Source organism: Panicum virgatum, chromosome 7N (genome assembly GCF_016808335.1).
Source record: "Panicum virgatum strain AP13 chromosome 7N, P.virgatum_v5, whole genome shotgun sequence".
NCBI classification, from domain to species: Eukaryota; Viridiplantae; Streptophyta; class Magnoliopsida; order Poales; family Poaceae; genus Panicum; species Panicum virgatum.
Window position 1 is genome coordinate 5214830 of NC_053151.1, and position 16483 is coordinate 5231312.

The window sequence follows — 16483 nt, forward strand, 5'->3', positions numbered from 1 at the left end:
ATTTTACTGTGTAGCTTGTCTGAGTTATGTAGAACCTTGTGTAAAATTTTCAGAAGCAGTACATAACTACAGTTTGAAATATTTTGAATTCACTCAAATCTAGCTTAAAATGAATTTAAATTGTTTACTACTGTTCCTGAAATGTTAATGCCCTAATATTTCTACCATATGCTGTTTTCGGATAGAGGACTTTATAATAATTTTTGTGTGACTTATGGCTCTGTTTAATATAGGGTTTTTATTTAAATTTAAAGTTTGAAACTTAATTCAAACACCGTAATTGTTGGCTCTATAAATTCATGAAAAATTTATGGCAGGCTTCTCTCCTACAGTGGAGCTTGTTCGTTAATTTTCAGAGCTATAGCCCCTGTATTTTTCAAATTAAAAATGGATCTTCAAATCCTAGGTTTGAATTTGTTTATTTTATTGCTCCTGTTCTGTTGAGTTTAAAAATTTGAAAAAGTTACAGTGGCTTTGTCCTGTTTATGAGTGTGCATGGTTAAATTATTAGCCCCAGTGCTCATGTACTTTGGGCTAGTAAAATTGATCATGCTAGTAGTGAAGTTTAATAGATTTAAAGCCTTTTCAAATCTTTTCTTTAGTTTGTTTGAATTTGAATAGCTACTTGGTCAATGATTGCCCAAGTAAAGCTTTGAATGGTTGAAGCTTTTGAATTAGAGTTTGCTCATAGTTGAATTTGAATTTGTTCATGTGACACTTCAGGTGTCTGACTATTAGAATCTAAGTTTTTGTTTGCTTTTTATGTAATTATCCTTGTATGATAGTCAAAAATTTCAATGCAAATTAAGGGCATGTATGTAATTATACAAAATTACTAGCCCCTTTTTGCAAAAAGTTTTATCATTGAAAGTATTTTCAAAATTATGAAGGGCTTTCTTGCAAAATGTAAGTAATCATGATTTTGGCAGCTCTATTGTATTTATGTCCAAAATTGTGAGGAATTTGCTACCAAAAAGGTATTTTTCCTTATTAATTCAAACTCTTTCAAACTTTTCAAAATAATTCAAAATCCTTTGAGCTAATGAAAATTTGCACAACATGAAAGTTGTAGGTCTTGAAAAGCTGAACAACTTTCATTTTGGGCACTTTTTCATTTGAGCCTTGGAATAGTGGGAAATTTATGTTTACTATGAAGTCCCTGGAGTTTTCACAAAATCCAAGTAGGCCCCTCATCCCTTTCTTCCACCTCCCAACATCCCGAAGTTCTGCTCCACCGCCGCCGGTCTTTCCCCACCGTGGATCCCCGCCCACCGGCCGCCGCACCGCCTATGGAGCGCCACCTGCCCCTCCTTGGATCTCCCGGGCCCCATCTCGTCTCTCTGCTGGCCCCCTCCCCTCTCGCCACGACGCCCAGAACATCACCGCCGCTGTCTTGAAACTCCGGCGAGCTCGAAATCACGGCACCGCCCCATGTCCTGCCTTGGAGCACCGCCTCGCCGCCTCCACGCGTCGCAGGCAACACGCCGCCGCCGCTGGAACCGCCTCTGCTGGCTCCTTAAGCTTGCGCCACGAGCGCCCCGCCGTGTCATCTCACTGCCGCCGCAGAAACCCACCGCAGTCGCCAAATTATCTCTTGCCCCTGCCCAACTTGATCCCCATGCTCCTCCTGATGCTCATCCTCCCCTTCTCTGGCCTATAAAAGGCCCAGCCGAGCTTCATCGCCGGCCAGTTTCCACCGCCGCCCCATTTTCTCGCCGGCGAGCCCCTGTCCACCATTGACCCGCCGCCTCAGGCCCTGCCCGACCCTCGCAACCCTCTGGTTAGCTTTGCAGTAACCTTGTGAAGCTCACCAGCCACCTCCCGCCGTCGTTCCAACACCGGAGCAACCTCATCGCCGTCAAACCACACCGCCGCGCTCGGTCCATCGCCGACGAGCCACTCCCGGCCACCCCCAGACCACTACAACCCCACTCTGAGGTTCGCCTCAATTCCCTGATCCTCCCTGAACCCTCAGACCTCGCCGCCGGCGACCCCCTCGCCGGGAATCGGCCGGTCAACGCTCCTGCCCCAGTTCTGACTCCGGCCAGGGACTAGACTGCAAGAATTGCAATCTTTCCAAGGCCCTATCTGCAAAAGTAACAAACCCATTTTATTCTTTTTCCAGTGAACTTTGAAAATTCCTAGTAATTTATAGAAATATCAGAAAAATGTCAAACCAATTTCGTTGTCTTCCTTGAAAATAACTCTACAAGTTTGATGTTGTGAAGTTTTGATGAAACTTTGTGTATTTAATTTTAAAAATAGGGTTTGTTATAGGCCTTTTCCTTTTTACCCAATGTTCCAAAATGAAATTGCTTGTGAGCTTTTAACCATATGCTCCTTTGAGTAGGTAAAGCTCTACAAAAATTTCCTATATCCATTATTATACTATAACTTCTACATTCAAAATTCTTTCTTATGTCTTAAAAGAATCTATAAGAAATTATTTATATAATTTCTTGTGGATTATTCTATTGAAACAAAAGCTCCTTTTTCATGTTATTTTGTGAAGTTTAATCACATTTACTTCTACTCTATAAACAATTGCCCAATAAAGTAAAACATTTAAGAATTATCTTAATACTTACTTTATTGGATTTCTTCTCTTTAGTGAAGGAAAGCTATACTCAAGCACTTCACTAATTTCCAACTTTTGCATATCATATAGAAGTTGCTTCGTTAGCAGACGGCAACTACGAGCTCACCCTGGATCCAGACGGGGTTTTCTCTTCTGAAGCTCAGGCCAACGTTGTCGAACTAACAGAAGCCCCGAACTTTGATTCGGGAGAACCAATCTTTACTGACCCTACAGACATCTCTACAGGCAAGCCCTGGTGCATAATCCTATTATTTTATGCAACTTCTTACAGCTTTACTTGTGCATTTAAGTTATTGGAGTTGAATGAAAACCTAGATGCATATTCTTAAGTACCTATTGTTTGAACACTAGAAATAGAGTTCGACTAGATGCTTTGCTAATAGGTCCGGTAAAAGTTGAGGGATTTCCTGTCTCCCGCGAGCTTTATAGGAGTTGATTGTTTACCTTCTGCAATCACTATAAGGATCATGGGCGGATTTGTTGAAGTCCGTCTGTGTTGGTTAAACTTGTTAAGGCCGCAGCGTGTGGTAGCGGTGGTTAAGCGTTTGAAAGTACTAACCACATACCGTAAATATGGTACGCGGCAAGCCTAGTAACTGATAGGCCCGGTGAATGGACATACACCCCCACTCTCTTTTAGAGATAGGAGTTAAATCTATCACTAAAGTTTATTTTATGTTGTTCAACAATTGATTATGGGTGCAGAGAAGAGCGGCTCTCTGTAGTCGGGGAGAGTGGCCCTGTCCATGAGTCGGAATGAGAAGCCAACGGTTGCTTAGGAGTGACTCGTTAGTGCTCCAAGCGTGTGTGTTAGGTTTTACCTTGCAAGGATTGAAATTCAGTTTGAACTGTTCCGCCTCTCATGGATAATGAGACTGCTTAATCCCTTTGCTGCATAGAGTAAGAAGTGGAACATTTATGTTACTTAACCTTGTTGGATGCAATAATTTCTATACCATGTCTGCATAGATATATACTTACCTAGAATGGTAAATTCAACTAGAATCTGACAGCTAAAATTTGGCCTTAAGGATCTACTCTTTATTGCTTTTCAGCAAAAAAAACTCCAGAACCATCACAAACCTCTCATGTCTAGTTAAAGGGCTATGCTATACCCTTAGACGGGTCAGTCTTGCTGAGTATTAGTATACTCAGACTTACTTTTGATTATGTTTTCAAGAATGTTTTCTGATGACCAAAACACTAGTTCAACTTGGCCTAGTGCTTTACCTGCTGGCTAGACGATGGAATGGGAACCATCTACCAGCTATGGCTCGGATGAATGATGTCATGATTGGGCTTACTATGACATCACCCCTACAACGTCTATAAATAATCGTGTTTTACTTTCCGCTGCAGAACTCTTTTCTTATAGTTTGTTTCTATAAAACTTCTCTAGTTTCTGTCAGAATAAAACCATGAAAGCTAAAGCTTCAGCTTTATAGCTTCGAACCTTTGATGTAATTATACTCCTTATCTATGTGAAGTAAAATATTGTGGAATTGTTGTATCTCTAACTCGCCTTCGTGCGGGATGTATACTTGTATTACGATCCGATATCAAGTGGCTATATCGGGATTTTACCCGAAGGACCATTGATTATACTAGTTAAAGTGTTTGAGGCACTAAACTGGTATATCTCGAAGTGGTTCTGTCATAGCTGGTATCAGAGCAGGCAAGTATATCAGGATGGTACAACTCACCTTAGAAAAGTTTTAAATAAAAGATGTGCTGAACAAAAAGTTTATTACGTTGGACTCGTTAAGGTTGGTGCTTAGATCGTAAAGCCCTAGGGTGACGATTTATGGGTATTACAAGGTGGCTTTTAATTATGTGTTTTCTGCAGGTACACTAACTATGTTCGATAGGCTAAGAACGAATAGGATCTCTCGGCTAGATAATATAGAGAGAGACGTATCTGTGCCACCGAAATTAACCACGTAAGACCAAAAGTATTTGGTAATTATTTTTGGTTGTGAAGACGATAGCACGTGCATACATTTTTAAAAACTTAATAGTTTTACTTCTTGAGTAAGGATTCTTAGAGTGCTTGTTGTTAATAGAATGGTGAGTGCCTTGTTCTAAAACCTAGTTAACCCTATGAGAGGTAAATTCTTTGAGTTTAGAACGAGTTTGCCCTTGATCTATTGTTCAAGGAATTTTTAAGTGATCAACTAGCCTTGTTTATAGTTTGATCATTTGTGATTCTTTTGAAACTTTACGTTTCATTGAATCATTTTCTACAGCTTTTGTGTCCCTTTTTGGCGACAACTCACCATTTGAATTTTTGTTTCAGATGGATGATGTTCCGGGCACTACTTTGGATGGTACGGGTCATACCCACACCAATGGACTCCACTGGGAGGGTTTTCCTCGTCTTCTGTGGGAATCTCTCCAGTTCTTTTGCTACATGGAGCCGCCACAGTACGACTACTACACCTACACAACAGAAGGAGTTACTCAATGTACCGTAAAGATGACCATACCACAACATCCTTTCCAAGCTACGTGGCAGCCTATTGAGATCGAGGTGTTTGGGTATCGCTTCGCTGACACTATCGAAGCCGCCGCTCTAGAAGCCATCACTACCTTCTGTGAGCAGCATCCCAACGACGTGGCAGCATATCCTATCGGCCTTTTTCCTACTGCAGACTACCATGACCCCGAATGGACATTTAGAGTGGAGCACTGCGCACACTTACTAGGAGATTCAGCGGGAGATACAGTGCGCATGATGGTTAGATTCATGAACGCTCAACTTTGCCTTCAGGAGCTACAACGTCGAGGTATTATCCACTTGGCTAGTGAGGCACAAGTCACTCATAGCAAGTTGGATAGGCACATAGCTCAAGTAGAGCAGCTCCAGGCAGCAGTTACTGCCCGAGATGAGGTGATAGCCCAACACGAGGAGACGATAGCACATCGGGAAGATCAAATCACTGAAAATGATGCCATTCTCAGTCAGCGCAACATAGTGATAGAGTATCTTCAGGAGCAGGTCCAAGATCTTAACTTGGAGCTTAATGACGCTAATGTTTTCATTGAGTTTCTCCAAGTGCCGCTAGTACCACCTAAAATTCCGGAACCACCTGTGGAAAATGAAGAAGAAGATCCCGAGGAAATTGAAGGAGTATCGGAACTTGACTCTGAGCATGAAGGTCTAGAGCCCAAAGCTCAGAACAATGACCCTTCTCTCGGTAGTGAGTCTTCAGTCGGCAATCTTGACGATTTTTAGATCGTCAACACTTTTGGGCTTAGCTCTCTTAGGAGTAAAACCATGTACATAGAGAGTGACGTAAGATAGTCTGGAGGGAAAACAAACTTGTTGTAATATATCCATAGCCATGACTGTAACTTGAAGTTTGGAATAAATGGCTTTGTTCTTGTGAAAATCTTACCGTTCTTGCTTTTTGAGCTAAATTAGTTGGATGGAATGTGAGATGTGTATGTAGTTACAATCAACATCATTCTATTTGCAACTATCCTTATTTTTTTCCCCTTGATATGCTTTGTGCCATTTGATAATAGAAGTAAAGGTAAAATGTAATCTAACGGATATCTTCCATGATTCAGATGGTGAGCTCTACACGTGGTACCCCGGAGTGATTTAGCCATGGCCTGCCTAGCGGATCTCAGCAACCGCCACCACCACCTCCTAATCTGGCGGAGGTCATGGCTTTACAAACAGAGCTGATACGACAACTCGTACAGGGGCAACAAAATCAGCCACGTTCTCAGCAGCGAGGACGTGAGGATCATATTCCACAAGCAGCTGGATACCAGGAATTCTTTGGTACCCAGCCTCCACTATTTCACAAGACAGATGATCCCTTGGACGCAGATGCCTAGCTTCGGACCATTGAGTCGAAATTGGCTCTACTACCAGTTCCATGCGCCAAAGCCAATAAGACTCTCTTCACCGCCCAACAGTTACGTGGCACTGCCCGTATCTGGTGGGATAATTATCGCGCCACGCTACCAGCAGACCAGGTAGTCCTCTGGGATGAATTCAGGACCGCTTTCAGGGCGCATCATATTCCTGAAGGACTCATGGACCGGAAGATGAATGAGTTCTTGGCACTGACACAAGGAACCCGCACAGTGTCACAATATGCACAGGTCTTCAACCACCTGTGCCAATATGCGGGCTATCATGCTGATAATGATGTCAAGAAGCGGGATCGTTTCCGCCGCGGTCTCAACACTAAGCTTCGGGAGCGCCTCAATCTTGTTCGTCCTGATAGTTTCAATGAGCTAGTGAATCTAGCTATTACTCAGGATGATTGTATAGCAGCACATCGTGCTGAGAAGGAGCAGAAGGTACCAACTGGACCCTCTGGTGCGCAGCCATCGAAGTATCGTTTGGTACAGAATACCATTCCCAGGGCCCCACCAGGGAATTCGCCATCAGGCAGATGGGTCATTAGGCCACCCCAGCAGCAAGGAGCAGCTAAACCTCCTATGCCTCAGCAACAACAATCTGGGCCAAGGCCAAATAATCAACAACAACAGTTTGGGGCAAGACCCAATAATCAACAACCCAACCGTGCAGTTGGCAACAATCGTTGCTTCAATTGTGGAAGTTTCGATCACTTTGCCAGGGCTTGTCCCCGAAATCAGAAGCCTGCCCAGGGTCAAAATTCGAAGCAGAACAACGAGGGCAAGGGCCAGAGACAAGCCATGCAATTCTGATAAGGGAAGGTTAACTTTACTACTCTTGCAGAACTTCCGGAGGGTACACCCATCATGATGGGTACATTCTCTATCAATCATAAGCCTACAGTTATATTGTTTGATTCCGGTGCAACTTATAGTTTTATCAGTGATAAATGTGGGGCAAGAGTAGGATTGGAATCTAGTCAAACTTTGGCCCAATACATGATTACCACACCTGGTGGTAAGATAACTTCCAATCAGATCCTTAGACACGTGCTAATCCAATTGGGTAGCAAGTTGATTAAAACCAACTTGATTTCTCTAAGTCTAGAGGGTATGGATGTTATTTTGGGTATGGACTGGATGACCCAAAATAAAGTGCTGTTAGATATCTCTTCCCGATTAGTTGAGATTAATTCACCATACCACGGGACCACTACCCTTTACCTTCCAGCACAAGAGTACATCACCCCATGTACTTTTGCCATAAAAGATGACAAGCTAGAAGACATTCCGGTAGTGTGTGAGTTCGCGGATGTCTTTCCGAATGACTTGCCTGGTCTACCTCCTAATAGAGATATTGAGTTTGTGATTGAGTTACAGCCAGGCACAGCTCCCATCTCCAAAAGGCCCTACCGGATGCCACCAAAAGAGTTAGCAGAATTGAAGATTCAGCTTCAAGACCTTCTGGACAAAGGTTATATTCAACCAAGTGCTTCACCTTGGGGTTGCCTAGCCCTATTCGTGAAGAAAAAGGATGACAGTTTGAGACTATGTGTGGATTATAGACCTCTCAATGCGGTAACGATTAAGAACAAGTATCCCCTTCCCCGCATTGACATTCTATTTGATCAATTAGCCGCAGCCAAGGTTTTCTCCAAGATTGATCTTCGTTTCGGTTATCATCAAATAAAAATTCGGCCATGTGACATACCAAAGACGGCTTTCTCTACCAGATATGGACTATATGAGTATCTGGTGATGTCTTTTGGCCTTACTAATGCACCGGCATACTTTATGTACTTGATGAATTCGGTGTTTATGCCAGAATTGGATAAGTTTGTCGTTGTTTTCATTGACGACATTCTAATCTACTCCAAGACTGAAGAAGATCATGTTAATCACTTGCGAGTTGTTCTACAACGACTATGGGATCATCATTTATATGCTAAATATTCAAAGTGTGAATTCTGGTTGGATAGTGTGAAATTCTTGGGACATACTATCTCCAGTGAAGGCATATCTGTTGATCCAAGCAAAGTACAAGAAGTAATGGATCCAGTGAAGCCCCCTACTTCAATTCATCGGATCAGAAGTTTTCTTGGTTTAGCCGGATATTATCGCCGTTTCATTCCGGACTTCTCCAGAATAGCTAAACCAATGACAGAATTATTGAAGAAGGGAGTTAAATTCGTTTGGGATGACAAATGTGAAGAAGCATTCCACACTCTTCGAGCGCAATTAACCACTGCCCTAGTGCTGGCTCAATCAGATAATGCCAAGCCATTCGATGTATATTGTGATGCTTCTGGCACCGGACTCGGATGCGTACTTATGCAAAATAATCGAGTAATTGCTTATGCATCACGAGCACTTCGGAATCATGAAAAAAATTACCCCACTCATGATCTGGAGTTAGCAGCAGTTGTTCATGCTTTCAAAATATGGAGACATCATCTTATGGGAACTCATTGCAATATCTACACCGATCATAAGAGTCTCAAGTATATCTTCACACAAGCAGATCTAAATATGAGGCAAAGACGATGGCTAGAGCTTATCAAAGTCTATGATATTGAAGTTCATTATCATCCTAGCAAAGCAAATGTGGTTGCGGCCGCACTCAGCCATAAGTCACATTGTCATTGCCTAGAAGCAGAATCATACAATGAGACTCTATGCAATGAAATGAGAAAACTAAATCTAGATATAGTTCCACAAGGAAGCTTAAATCACATACCTATCGAGCCTATGATTCAAGATCATATTATCTCGGCACAACTTCGCGATAAAAGTGTCAAGATCATCAAACAAGAGTTAGCTCGAGGCGAAGAAAAGTACAAGTGCTTTCACTTGGATCATCAGGGAGTTTTATGGTTCGACAATCGTATTGTTGTTCCTAAGGACCATCAACTCTGAAGACAAATTCTGGATGAGGCACATCTCTCAAAGTTCTCCATTCATCCCAGAAAGTACTAAGATGTATCAAGATCTCAGACAACATTATTGGTGGACTAGAATGAAAAGGGAGATAGCTAAGTATGTTTCTGAGTGTGATGTCTGCCAGAGAATTAAAGCAAGTCATCTCAAGGTAGCTGGTACACTTCAACCCTTGTCAATTCCATTATGTAAATGGGAGGACATCAGTATGGACTTCATTGTTGGCCTACCCAACACTTCTCAGAAGCATGATTCAATATGGGTGATCGTGGATAGATTGACAAAAACTGCCCATTTTCTCTCCGTACATACTACTTATTCTACAAAAAGGTATGCAGTTTACCTTGATCAAATAGTTCGTCTCCATGGTGTACCCAAGATGATCATATCTGATCGTGGAGCACAATTTGTTGCACGTTTCTGGGAGCAATTACAAGACTCTCTTGGAACTAAGTTGATTCGTAGCTCTGCCTATCATCCTCAAACGGATGGACAAACCGAAAGGGTAAACCAAATCCTTGAGGATATGCTCAGAGCGTGTGTTATCCAATATGACAAGAACTATGATAAATGTCTGGCTTTAGCAGAGTTTTCATATAATAATAGTTATCAGTCCAGTTTGAAGATGGCACCATTTGAAGCACTATATGGCGAAGATATCGGACTCCATTGAGTTGGTCACAAACTGGAGAACGCATAATCTTTGGACCTGATTTAGTAACTGAAGCAGAGAATAAGGTAAAGGTTATCCAAGCAAATCTCAAGGCAGCTCAATCTCAACAGAAGAGTTATGCAGATAAAAGGAGAGAGCCATTGCACTTTGAAGTTGGAGATCACATATATCTGCGAGTATCTCCAACAAAAGGTGTGCAACGATTCGGTTTAAAAGGAAAGTTAGCACCTCGATACATTGGACCCTTTGAGATCCTTGCAGTTTGTGGACCAGTGGCTTACCGACTTCAACTTCCTTCTCGGTTAGCAGCTATCCATGATGTCTTTCACATATCTCAGCTTAAGAAATGTGTTAGAGTTACCTAGGAAATTATTGAACAACAAGAATTGGAAGTAGAGTCAGATTTATCATATGCAGAGAATCCAATAAAAATTCTTGACATTAAGGAAAGAAGGACTAGAAGAGCAAAGGTTAAAATGTATAAGATCCAATGGAACAATCACACAGAGGAAGAAGCCACCTGGGAGACAGAGCATTATCTTCAACAAAACTTTCCCGACTTCCTTAGAACGAATCCAGGTACCTAACATCCCAGTTCACTTCTACTCTGGAATCTCGGGACAAGATTCTTTTTAGGGGAGAAGGCTGTGACACTTCAGGTGTCTGACTATTAGAATCTAAGTTTTGGTTTGCTTTTTATGTAATTATCCTTGTATGATAGTCAAAAATTTTCAATGCAAATTAAGGGCATATATGTAATTATACAAAATTACTAGCCCCTTTTTGCAAAAAGTTTTATCATTGAAAGTATTTTCAAAATTATGAAGGGCTTTCTAGCAAAATGTAAATAATCATGATTTTGGCAGCTTTATTGTATTTATGTCCAAAATTGTGAGGAATTTGCTACCAAAAAGGTATTTTTCCTTATTAATTCAAGCTCTTTCAAACTTTTCAAAATAATTCAAAATCCTTTGAGCTAATGAAAATTTGCACAACATGAAAGTTGTAGATCTTGAAAAGCTGAACAACTTTCATTTTGGGCACTTTTCATTTGAGCCTTATAATAGTGGGAAATTTGTGTTTACAGTGAAGTCCCTGGAGTTTTCACAAATTCCAAGTAGGCCCCTCACCCCTTTCTTCCTCCTCCCGACATCCCGGAGCTCTGCTCCACCGCCGCCGGTCTTTCCCCACCGCGGATCCCCGCCCACCGGCCGCCGCACCGCCTCTGGAGCGCCACCTGCCCCTGCCTGGATCGTCCGGGCCCCATCTCGTCTCTCTGCTGGCCCCCTCCCCTCTCGCCACGCCGCCCAGAACATCGCCGCCGCTGTCTTGAAACTCCGGCGAGCTCGAAACCACGGCGCCGCCCCCTGTCCTGCCTTGGAGCACCGCCTCGCCGCCTCCACGCGTCGCAGGTAACACCCCGCCGCCGCTGGAACCGCCTCTGCTGGCGCCTTAAGCTTGCGCCACGAGCGCCTCGCTGTGCCATCCCACCGCCGCCGCAAAACCCACCGCAATCGCCAAATTAGCCCTTGCCCCTGCCCAACTTGATCCCCAGGCTCCTCCTGATGCTCATCCTCCCCTTCTCTGGCCTATAAAAGGCCTGCCGAGCTTCATCGCCGGCCAGCTTCCACCTCCGCCCCATTTTCACGCCGGCGAGCCCCTGTCCACCGTGGACCCGCCGCATCAGGCCCTCCCCGACCCTCAAAACCCTCTGGTTAGCTTCGCAGTAACCTTGTGAAGCTCACCAGCCACCTCCCGCCGTCGTTCCATCACCGGAGCAACCTCGTCGCCGTCAAACCTCGCCGCCGCGCTCGGTCCATCGCCGACAAGCCACTTCCGGCCACCCCCAGACCACTACAACCCCACTCCAAGGTTCGCCTCAGTTCCCTGATCCTCCCTGAACCCTCAGACCTCGCCGCCGGCGACCCCCTCGCCGGGAATCGGCCGGTCAACGCTCCTGCCCCAGTTCTGACTCCGGCCAGGGACTGGATTGCAAGATTTGCAATCTGTCCAAGGCCCTATCTGCAAAAGTAACAAACCCCTTTTATTCTTTTTGCAGTGAACTTTGAAAATTCCTAGTAATTTGTAGAAAAATCAGAAAAATTTCAAACCAATTTTTTTGTCTTCCTTGAAAATAACTCTACAAGTTTGATGTTGTGAAGTTTTGATCAAACTTTGTGTATTTAATTTTAAAAATAGGGTTTGTTATAGGCCTTTTCCTTTTTACCCAATGTTCCAAAATGAAATTGCTTGTGAGCTTTTAACCATATGCTCCTTTGAGTAGGTAAAGCACTACAAAAATTTCCTATATCCATTATTATACTATAACTTCTACTTTCAAAATTCTTTCTTATGTCTTAAAAGAATCTATAAGAAATTATTTATATAATTTCTTGTGGATTATTCTATTGAAACAAAAGCTCCTTTTTCATGTTATTTTGTGAAGTTTTATCACATTTACTTCTACTCTATAAACAATTTCCCAATAAAGTAAAACATTTAAGAATTATCTCAATACTTACTTTATTGGATTTCTTCTCTTTAGTGAAGGAAACCTATACTCAAGCACTTCACTAATTTCCAACTTTTGCATTTCATATAGAAGTTACTTCATTAGCAGACGGCAACTACAAGCTCACCCAGGATCCAGACGGGGTTTTCTCTTCTGAAGCTCAGGCCAACGTTGTCGAACTAACAGAAGCCCCGAACTTTGATTCGGGAGAACCAATCTTTACTGACCCTACAGACATCTCTGCAGGCAAGCCCCGGTGCATAATCCTATTATTTTATGCAACTTCTTACAGCTTTACTTGTGCATTTAAGTTATTGGAGTTGAATGAAAACCTAGATGCATATTCTTAAGTACCTATTGTTTAAACACTAGAAATAGAGTTCGACTAGATGCTTTGCTAATAGGTCCGGTAAAAGTCGAGGGATTTCCTGTCTCCCGCGAGCTTTATAGGAGTTGATTGTTTACCTTCTGCAATCACTATAAGGATCATGGGTGGATTTGTTGAAGTCCGTCTGTGTTGGTTAAACTTGTTAAGGCCGCAGCGTGTGGTAGTGCTGGTTAAGCGTTTGAAAGTACTAGCCACATGCCGTAAATATGGTACGAGGCAAGCCTAGTAACTGATCGACCCGGTGAATGGACATACACCCCCACTCTCTTTTAGAGATAGGAGTTAAATCTATCACTAAAGTTTATTTTATGTTGTACAACAATTGAATATGGGTGCAGAGAAGAGCGGTTCTCTGTAGTCGGGGAGAGTGGCCCTGTCCATGAGTCGGAATGAGAAGCCAACGGTTGCTTAGGAGTGACTCGTCAGTGCTCCAAGCGTGTGTGTTAGGTTTTACCTTGTAAGGATTGAAATTCGGTTCGAATTGTTCCGCCTCTCACGGATAATGAGACTGCTTAATCCCTTTGCTGCATAGAGTAAGAAGTGGAAGATTTATGTTACTTAACCTTGTTGGATGCAACAATTTCTATACCATGTCTGCATAGATATATGCTTACCTAGAATGGTTAATTCAACTATAATCTGACAGCTAAAATTTGACCTTAAGGATCTACTCTTTATTGCTTTTCAGCAAAAGAAACTCCAGAACCATCACAAACCTTTCATGTCTAGTTAAAGGGCTATGCTATACCCTTAGACGGGTCAGTCTTGCTGAGTATTAGTATACTTAGACTTGCTTTTGATTATGTTTTCTGATGACCAAAACACTAGTTCAACTTGGCCTAGTGCTTTACCTGCTGGCTGGACGATGGAATGGGAACCATCTACCAGCTATGGCTCGGATGAATGATGTCATGGTTGGGCTTACTATGACATCACCCCTACAACGTCTATACATAATCGTGTTTTACTTTCCGCTGCAGAACTCTTTTCTTATAGTTTGTTTCTATAAAACTTCTCTAGTTTCTATCAGAATAAAACCATGAAAGCTAAAGCTTTGGCTTTCTAGCTTCGAACCTTTGATGTAATTATACTCCTTATCTATATGATGTAAAATATTGTGGAATTATTGTATCTCTGACTCGCCTTCGTGCGGGATGTATACTTGTATTACGATCCGGTATCAAGTGGCTATATCGGGATTTTACCCGAAGGACCATTGATTATACTAGTTAAAGTGTTTGAGGCACTAAACTGGTATATCTCAAAGTGGTTCTATCACAATTCAAATTCAAACCCTTCAAATGCTTAGGCTTGTTAATAGTGTCAAGTTTAAGTTTAGCTATAGGTTAATAACTCGTCAACTCAATTCGTTGCATCTCATGTAGACTCGACAACCCTCGCCGACGGAACGTATGAACTCATTCAGGAACCTGACGAAGGAGTTTCTGAAGCGCAAGTGAATGTCGTCGACGTTGCTCAAGACTCGAACCCACCTTCGGAAGACCCTGACCTCACTGAGTCCAGTCTCACCCGAGAAGGCAAGCCCCGACGCATAACCCATATTTCAATTATTGCACTTTTTACCTATATATCTGTTATGCATTAAGTCTAGGCTTTGCTATGAAACCCTAGATGCATAAAAGGTAGGAATCCAATGAATTGTTTCCCCCAGTCAGTATCGACTAGATGCTTCGCTAATAGGACCGGCAGAAGTCGAGTAATTTCCTGTCACTCGCGCGATATAGGAGTTCTTTGTTTACATATCTGCAGTCACTATAAGGACCATGGATGGGGTTGTGACTCGTGGTTGGAAAATACCTCGTCTGTGTTGATGAAATTGCTAAGGTCGCAGTGTGTGGTAGTGGTGGTTAAGCGTTTGAAAGTACTAGCCACATGCCATGAAATATGGTAAGCGGTAAGCCCATTACCTGATTGGCCCAGCAAGTGGACTTACCCCACCACTCGACTTTTATTTTATGTACACACGCACCGATGTGTGGGAGTACGTTCTACAGAGCAGATGGGAGTACGGACTTACAGTCGCGCTGTAGACGTACGTCCCGCACATTGGATGTGCGTATGGTCCTGCAGTCGCTTGTGGTGGCCCTGATCCACGACCCGGAATATGATGGGAACAGTTGTTTGGAGTGACCCCTCGGTGCTTCAAACGTGTGGTTTAGGATCCCTTGCAAGGTTATGAAATTCGATTCAGGAATCATCCGTTTCTCGCGGTGATTGAGACTGCTTAATACTTCTGCCACATAGAGTAACAAGTGCAACAGATGATGGATCAATACTGATGGATGCTTTAATGTATACCATGCTTGCTTAGTACAGGTGCTTACCTAGAATGGTTAAAGAGTTTAGAACCTGAAAGCTAAAAGATGAAAGTAAGGATAAACTCTTTGTTGCTTTTCAGCAAAAGAACCCTAAAGTCTGTCAGCCTCTCATGGTCTAGATATGGGCTAAGTACACCCACAGACGGGTAAGCCTTGCTAAGTATTAGTATACTCAGCCTTGCCAGCATTGTTGTTTTTCAGGTATGGCTTTTGAGGACCAAGTCGCTAGTCTCACTTGGCCTTGCTCATTGCCACTCAGCTGGTCCGTGGAATGGGATCCGTCCCCGGCCGGTACCGACCCCTCGGAGTGACATCAGGCATAGGGCTTTGCTTGATGGCTACTGCTGCGATGTTGTAGTCACGTTTTATTTCCGCTGCTTACTCTGAATACAGACATGAAAACTTGAGGTTTTTGAACAAGGTTTGTATAAATTTGTAGTAGTTAGGTTAAACACAACCCCTGTGTAATATCTGTTTAATTTTCCTGTGATGTGAAACCTGTGATCTGGTATTGAGGCTGGACTCGCCTTCGTGCGAGGTAAACTTACTGCGATCCTGTACAACCGTGGTTGCATCAGGCGGTGACCCGACAAACCAATGAGTTGTTCCGGTTGAGGTGCGTTGAGCTCGTGTCGCTGATAAAGCGATTACTAGTGCACTTGAGCCAGAATAATTCAGGCGGTTCTGCCACAAAACAATACGGAAACTAAGCAGGGCACCACAGGGACGTTGGCTAGTAAATGAAGCGCCTAGAAGTCCACAAAGTCCTGCGTGTAGTCCTTCACGTCTCTAGGAGCTGAGCAGCAGTAGGATATACCCAAAGAAAACCAAAAAGGTAGGGAAAGCAAGTGTGAGTACACAACTGGTACTCAACAAGTACAACACGAACCAGGAGCTCTAAGGTTGGCTGACTCAACTGCATTAGCTTTTAAGTCTTGGCAAAATTTTATCAAAGACTATTTACTACAAGTTGATGAATTACCATAAACCCAAGTTACATAGTAATTAATCAAAATTAATTATGATACTAATGAGAACCAAACCCAAACCACCAAGGGAACCCAAACTAATCAAAAGGAGGATCTGGGTCGCTCATGACCGAGAGCACGGCTAGTATACCAGTTTACACTCTGTAGAGGTTGCACATCTTTACCCA